Source organism: Staurois parvus, unplaced genomic scaffold (assembly GCF_062004578.1).
Source record: "Staurois parvus isolate SC_StPar_1 unplaced genomic scaffold, SC_StPar_1.0 ptg001004l, whole genome shotgun sequence".
Classification (NCBI taxonomy): Eukaryota; Metazoa; Chordata; class Amphibia; order Anura; family Ranidae; genus Staurois; species Staurois parvus.
This window is the reverse complement of record NW_028318800.1, coordinates 507,442-515,338: the sequence shown is the minus strand read 5'-3', so window position 1 is coordinate 515,338 and position 7,897 is coordinate 507,442. Positions and strand designations below refer to the sequence as shown.

Below are 7,897 nucleotides of genomic sequence, written 5' to 3'. Positions count from 1 at the left end.
GGCAGGAGAGCATTGCCTAGATGTCCTGACGCTCTTTTGCCACTCTTCTACCTGGCCAAGTTCTTCCTGTATTAGCACCTGCATGCTGCAAGCCTCGGGAGCCGTGCAGAAATCCCCACTGTACCCATCTCAGGCTCTCTCCTTCCAATCGCAGTGCTTTTTGGAGAGCATTTGAGAGGAAGTGAGGAAGTATTCTATCCTAACCTCCTGATTTAACCCTATAATGCCACACTTCCCATCCCAACCACCCAACTAAAAGAGACCTATTTCATGAGCCGATGAACCTATTATTATTTCTATATGTTTACATACTTGCATACTTTCCCAGGTCCAAAATTAAAGTGATATTAAAGGCATTTCTTTTTTTTTTTTTAAATAACAAACATGTTATACTTACTTGCTCTGTGTAGTGGTAGAGCAGCCCCGATCCTCCTCTTCTCGGGTCCCTGGATGGCGCTCCTAGCCTCTTCCTCCTGTCTAATGATTGGTAAGCTGCAGTATATTACATTTTTTGGCTATGGGTTTAACCTCGCTGACAGTCTCTGTCAACGCTCAGGGAACTGTGAGATCGGTGGGCCTACACACCAATTGTGCCCATTTTAAGGACTTCCACCATCCCTGGTGGGTTTTATATTTATTTTCATTTTTTTAACTGGAGAAACTGAAATACACAAAAGTGCGCAGGAATACCCAAACCTCCCAGGTGGAGATCTCTCCATTGGGGCAGCCAAGAAATATCGGGGACTGACTCCGCTTTCCAGGCTCAATATATAACTAAATTATCACTTGAAAGAGACTGACTCTTTAACAAGGGCAGTGTCATATTTGGGGTTTCTCCTAGGTATGTGTGTGTAGTTGGGGTCACCTCTAGGTGTGTGTGTACTTAGGGGTTGCCTCTAGGTGTGTGTATTTGGGGTTTCCTCTAGGTGTGTGTGTAGTTGGGTTTTTCTCTAGGCATGTGTGTGTAGTTGGGGTTGCTTCTAGGCATGTGTATGTAGTTGGGGTTTCCTCTAGGCATGTGTGTGTAGTTGGGGTTTCCTCTAGGCATGTGTGTGTAGTTGGGGTTGCTTCTAGGCCTGTGTGTGTGTAGTTGGGGTTTCCTCTAGGCGTGTGTGTGCGTAGTTGGGGTTTCCTCTAGGCATGTGTGTTTTTGGGGTTGCTTCTAGGCGTGTGTGTATAGTTGGGGTTTCCTCTAGGCGTGTGTGTGTGGTTGGGGTTTCCTCTAGGCGTGTGTGTGTGTAGTTGGGGTTGCCTCTAGGCATGTGTGTGCATTTTGGGTTTCCTCTGGGCATGTGTGTGCATTTGGGGTCTCCTCTAGGCATGTGTGTGCATTTGGGGTTTCCTCTAGGTATGTTTTTGTATTTGGGGTTTCCTCTAGGTATGTTTTTGTATTTGGGGTTTCCTCTGGTTATGTGTGTGTTATTTGCCTTACCATGGCAGATTAGCCTATGGAAAAGATTAGCTATTAAGAGGCACCTCAAACCCTCACTGTAATTATTTCCAAAATCTTCCTGCAGCTGCAAAAGAAGATGGATTGTATTCACCTGTTCTGCTACCCAATCCTTGGATCCTTGTTCACATGCAGAACTACGGCCTCCTGCAGAATCTTTAGATCCGACACTTCAAGAGCATGAGATGCCTGTGTCCCCTGTTGTGCATTATGGTTCCATCTGCCAACCCCAACATCACTACAGTGCCCTATAGCGATGTAAGGAGTATGGAAGCAAAGTGCCGACACTCCCTGAAGTGTCAAATATGAAGGTTCTGTAGGGGGATGTAGCTCCATAACATAGCAAAGAAGAACAGACAACAAGTACATGTACGTTGTCTCTTTTGCTGATGGTGTGCTAACAAAAAAGAGAGGGTTGTTCTTGTTGGATGGGTGTTATGGAAAGGGTAAAATCTTTCATCCAAGATTTTAATTTAAAAAAAAAAAAAAAAAAGGGGGGGGGTGTCGGTCAGCTTTTTCTTTTCCAAGCATAGCATATAAAGGTGCCCTGTAAGAGAAAATAAAAGCTTAACCCATTTTTCTTGCTTTGCAGAATTCCTCCTCTGCAGAAGAGTGGCAAATATAGAAGGTCTTGTTACAACAGGAAATTGTTGTCCTTGAATACGGTGCAGGTAGTTTGTCCTGACTTCACTGCGTGACTCTCAGACATCTCGGCTGTCTGATAAACACACACCCACACACGCAGCTCTCTGCAATGGCACACAAAAATATGAAAAGAGTCGGACCTTCCATCTGCAGAACTGAGGCCAGCATGCTAATCTATATGACACAGACATCAGGATATTACCAAGAGGTGGGAACCAAAGCTTCGAGTGCCCAATCATTTTAGCAGTCTGTCTATCCATATCCAATATTTCAGATTTCTGTATATACCACAGGGTGGGGGCCAAAGGGTAGGCAGAAGCGGTGGCCACCTTGGGCAGTTCAACAGGAGTTGTACGCAAAAAGGGCAGGACCTGCAACCTATGCTGCTGTTTAGGGGGGCATTTGTACTTTTTGCATTGGGTGTTAAAGGACTTTGTTGTGTCACTAGATCAGTTAAATCACCTGTATCCTATAACTCTTTGGGACTCTGGCACTGAGATTTTGGCCCCTGGGTTCCTAACTGCATGCATTTGCCATTACCAGGGCTGGATTTTCCCTCTTACCCTTAGCCAGTGGTGTCCCAAGGCAGGTGCAGGGGGTGCGCGCCGCAGCAGGTGACACCTACCGCATGGGGTGACACCCGACCCGCTCCGCGAAAAGGTACGTTATAAAGCAAGCCGACGATCCCTGCAGGATGGATCCAATCCATCCTGCGGGGATCGGCTTTCTTTACAACTTAGCTTTTCGTGGAGCGGGTCCGGTGTCACCCCGTATAGGTTGCATGCCGACGATCCCCTCAGGATGGATCGGATCTGCGGATTGGGGAGCATAATGGATCGGAGTCTGATCCATTATGCTCAATCTGCAGATCCGATCTATTGTGCGGGGATCATCAGAGGGGGTGTCACCAAGTGTTATAGCACTGGGTGACACCAACCCTAGGGACACCCCTGCCCTTAGTTAGAACAGTCTCTATTCTCCTGGGAAGTCTTTGACCATTTGTATACAAGGCTAGTTTATACAGTATGTGCACTTTGTGTTTTTGTCTTTTTTTTTTGTCATCAATAGCAGCGCCTGCACTGCAAGTTACAAATCAGTATCCCAAAGCTCAGAACGACTATTAAATCAATTGTGGCTGAAGAAAGAGACCACTGTTGCATATAATTACATTGTGTGCAATGACAAGTTAGCATCCAGTAGCAGAACCTTGTTAGAGGAAGGCTTCCTTTCCTGACACAGTCCCTATTCAGAAATAATAGATAGGTAAGTGATTTTTCATTGTACATTGTATCACTGCATTGAGTATAGCTTGGAATTCTCTTGTAAATGACATAACAGTAAACCGTCAGTATTTTTACTGGCAGCCGGTAAAAACTGGGCACTTTTCTCCTGCCAGTAAATGCCAGTGACAGGCAAAGGTTGCCAGTTAAAAAATATGGATGTGCTGATCGGCTTGGGAACTGCGCATGCTCAGTGCCAATTCAAAGCCAGCCGAGTGCCTGCTACAGTGTGTTCGGGCGGTGCTGGCGGGGGTCAGGTATGGTGGAAACGGTGCCTGACCGTGTCGTGTGATGTCATGGTGCAAAAGAGCCGGTGGAGTGGAAGGAGCCGAGTGTGCAGGTCTGCAGGACGGAAGCAAGGCAAGCCGGGAGCGGAACTGTCAGGGCCGTGTGGACTGAAGGGATCATCTGGTGTCGAGAGATGCTGTCACTGTGACACAAGTGGGGATGTGTCATGTCGGTGTGATGTCATCATCTGTGCTGCCGTGCACAGCTGTCAGTGTCACTGTGACAATCAATGCCGTGTGTGCCTGCCCATTCTAATTTCTTCCCCTCCTGAGTCCTGTCCCTGAGCTACGTACTATATTAAAAATAAAATAAGAAATATGCTTTTTGCCTTAATATCGACCTTAAATCACACTGCTAATTGCACATTGTACTTGTTTGTAGCCTACGTACTGAAATTTGCACTTAAAACTGTAATTTTTTAACTTTTGGAAATGCCAGTAAAAACTTGGCTGTGCTAATAAAATGTGGGTGTCGAGTCAGTGAATTTCAATCTGGTAGGTTGGCAACTCTGCTGTACACCGATCAGCCATGACTTTGACCACTGACAGGTTAATAAAAGTAAAAGGGACACTTATTAGATCCAAAATATTTATAGGCTATATGTGGACCTTCAGTCACATATATGTATGTGTGTAAATACACACCGATCAGCCATAACATTATGACCATCGACAGGTTAAGCAAATAAAGTTGATTATCGTGTTACAATGGCATTTGAAAGTGGGTGGGATATAGTAGGCAGCAAGTGAACATGCTGTCCCTGAAGTTGATGTGTTGAAAGCAAAAAAAATGGACATTGCAGTTTGTAGTGTATAAAGCTGTATAGTCATAGACCTGTTAGGGTGCCCATATTGACCCGTGTCCACAGCTAAAAGAGCCTACAGTGGGCACAAGAGCATCAGAGCTGGACCACAGCAATGGAAGAAGGTGGCCTGGTCTGATGAATCGTGTTTTCTTTTACATCATGTGGAAGGCTGGGTGCGTGTGCATGGCTTACCTAGGGAAGAGATGGCACCAGGATGCAGTATGGGAGGAAGACAAGCCGGCAGAGGCAATGTGATGCTGGGAAACCCTGGGTCCTGCCATTCACATGGATGTTACAATGACATGTACCACCTACCTAAACATTGTTGGTGACTAAGTACACCTCTTCATGGAATCAGTATTCTTTGATGCCAGTGGCCACACCCTGCCATACTGCAGGAATGGTTTGAGGAACACAGTAACAAGTTTGAGGTGTTGAATTGGCCTCCAAATTCTCCAGATCTCAATCCAATCAAGCATATGTCAGATGCATAGAGGCCCCACCTCGCAACTTACAGGACCTAAAGTCTCTGCTACTGGCAGCTTGGTGCCAGATACCACAGCATCCCTTCAGAGGTCTAGTGAAGACCATGCCTTGATGAGTCAGATCTGCTTTGGCAGAAAAATGGGACCTACTCAGTATTAGTTGGGTGATCATAAACTTATGGCTGATTGGTGTATATACTAGTTTGCATGGCAGCTAGGCCAAAGCAGTTGCTGTTCTATATATCTGTGAACTATCTGCCGCCAAATGCTGCATTCATACAAGATTTACATGTCCTTCTCCTTTGGGCCGGAGTAGCAGGTTTAGCTGATAAGCCAGCTTTGTTTAGGAAGGCTGTTTGTTTTATTATTATAGATTTGATATTGTTTGAAACAAATCGTTTTTCTTTCTGGTCATTTGCATGGCAGCCACCAATAGTTTAACCATTTTCCCACTGACCTATAGCAAAAATACTGCTACAGGGTGGCAGGGCTGCGCAAAATCACGTGTGTATATACGTGATTTTGCATTTCTGGGTAGGGGGCATGTGCGCGCCCTACCCGCGCCGCCTCGGGCGGCCTTAGCTGTCGTTCACCGGGCCCTGGATGGTGATTCCCCGCTGGCACCCGGCAATCGCTGAGTATCACTGACGGGGGAGAGGTTTGTACAGATCCTTTGTCAGCTCCTGCACACTGCTTTGTATGGCTCTGCACAGCAGAGCCATACAAAGCAGTATGCTGACACAGTGAAACACACACCGCACACAGTTAACCCTTTGATCACCCCAGATGTTACCCCTTCCTGCCCAGTGTCATTAGTACAGTGCCAGTGCTTTTTAATAGCATTGATCACTGTATTGGTGTCACTAGGGATGTCAGTGACACCAAGTCAGTTCCCCCCCAGTGTCAGAATGCCTGCCGCAGTCCCACAATAAGCCACTGATTGCTGCCATTACTAGTATTAAAAAAAAAAATCCAGTATATATACCGTCATTTGTAGACGTTATAACTTTCACGTAAACCAACTAATTTACACATATTGGGATTTTTTTTTTAGCAAAGACACGGAGCAGAATACATTTGGCCTAAATTTATGATGAAAATTAGATTTTTAAAAAATTTTTTACTGGACTTGTTTAACCTCCTTGGCGGAATGATTCTTTCCGATTTTTGGTGCTGAAAGCGGTACCATTTTTTTGCATGGAAATATGTAGTTTTTTTTATTGTAGGCTGTAATTTTTAGGAATAACTCACTGAAATCTGTCTGAACAAGAGTCTAGTAAACATCCCGGGTAGGATAAAATTTGAAACACGAAATCATAAATTATAATTTAATAAATAATCATAAAAATAATAATATAATAATACATTTAATTCAATAATATAATCAAACCAAAAACACTGAAATGTGAAATATAGCGCCGAGTTCGCACATCACTGAGCTCAGTCGCAGAATCGTTTTCAGTGTCTGATGAGGAATTTCCCCCACGAATCATTATCACTCAATTCTGCAAGTGGTTCTGATTTACTATCGCTGTTCTCTAGCTGATCTAAACCGCTTTTGACCTAAAGGGACGCTTTTTGGATGCCATGGACGTTTCTCAGTTTCCAGGCAGAAAGAACAGACAAAATGCAGGCAGGGCGCCGGACAAAGCAGTAGGGACAAAATGTATGTGAAATTGGTTGAGACAGCAATGTTTTACTATGTAAAATGTAAAAAAAAAAAATGACATTTTTTTAAAATTTTTACATTTCCCGCCGCCGCCGGCGGCGGTGCCCGTACGTCCCGACGCCACAGGGACAGGACACAGAAGCCGGATGCCGGCATCAGCCGGAGGAGATGGCCGGGGATGCTGCAGGGGACACATCGCGGGAGCGCATGGTAAGGTAAGGGAAGAGCAAATGTCGGAGCAGCGCCGCATGGTATTCCCGAGTGTAGCTCGGGGTTACCGCTCTTGGTACTGAAATGTTACCCCGAGCTACACTCGGGAATACCGCAAAGGAGGTTAATAGCAAAAATTCTAAAATATTGTTTTTTTTCTCAAAGTTGCCGGTCTTTTTTGTTTCTAGCACAAAAAATAAAAAACACAGAGGCGATCAAATACCACCGAAAGAAAGCTCCATTTGTGGGGAAAAAAGGATGTAAATTTCATTTGGGTGCAGCGTTGCATGACCTCGCAATTGTCAGTTAAAGTAACACAGCGCCGTATCGCAAAAAATGGCCAGGTGAGGAAGGGGGGGGGGGGAATCCTCTGTACAGCGAGTGGTTAAAGTGGACATGTCAGTAACTTAACAAGTCTGCGTGAATCAGTTCCTAGCATGTCCCAATATACAGCAACATTATAATTTTTCAAAGAATCTCAACCTTTTATAATGAAGAAGTTGCACTTGAGCTTCAGTTAGTAACTCTGCCTAGGCTGACATGATGTCATCAGTCTGCTGCGGCAGAAGGAAGCATTTTCTCAGTGTCTTTAAACCTCAGTCCAGGAAGTAGAAGGTGATCCCAGATGATGCCTGAATAAAAGATGGCTCTGTCTTTCTGGAGAGAAAACCAGATGGAAGCATTGTCAGGAGTGATCTTTGTGAAAGGTAATAAATACCTGAAAGTGTTACACTTACATTTTACTTGGTAACATTCATTCCTATATTTTGGAAATCCATTTTAAAGCTGAACTCCAGGCAAAATGCTAAATACAAAGATGAAATCGCATATATTATTATTATTATACAGGATTTATATATTATTATTATACAGGATTTATTATTATTATACAGGATTTATATATTATTATTATACAGGATTTATATATTATTATATAGGATTTATATATTATTATTATACAGAATTTATATATTATTATTATTATTATACAGGATTTATATATTATTATTATACAGGATTTATATATTATTATTATTATACAGGATTTATATAATATTATTATAC

General features: G+C 43.7%; 1 long non-coding RNA gene across 1 annotated transcript; it reads right to left on the bottom strand.

Annotated features, from left to right (window-relative positions):
- Nucleotides 1–6,267: 6,267 nt before the first annotated feature.
- On the bottom strand, nt 6,268–7,695 carry LOC149441329 (uncharacterized). Its single transcript, XR_016307401.1, has 2 exons — nt 7,570–7,695; nt 6,268–7,489 (listed from the first exon to the last, which is right to left on the bottom strand). It is a non-coding gene; the product is annotated as an uncharacterized LOC149441329 (long non-coding RNA).
- Between the last annotated feature and the right edge of the window lie 202 nt (nt 7,696–7,897).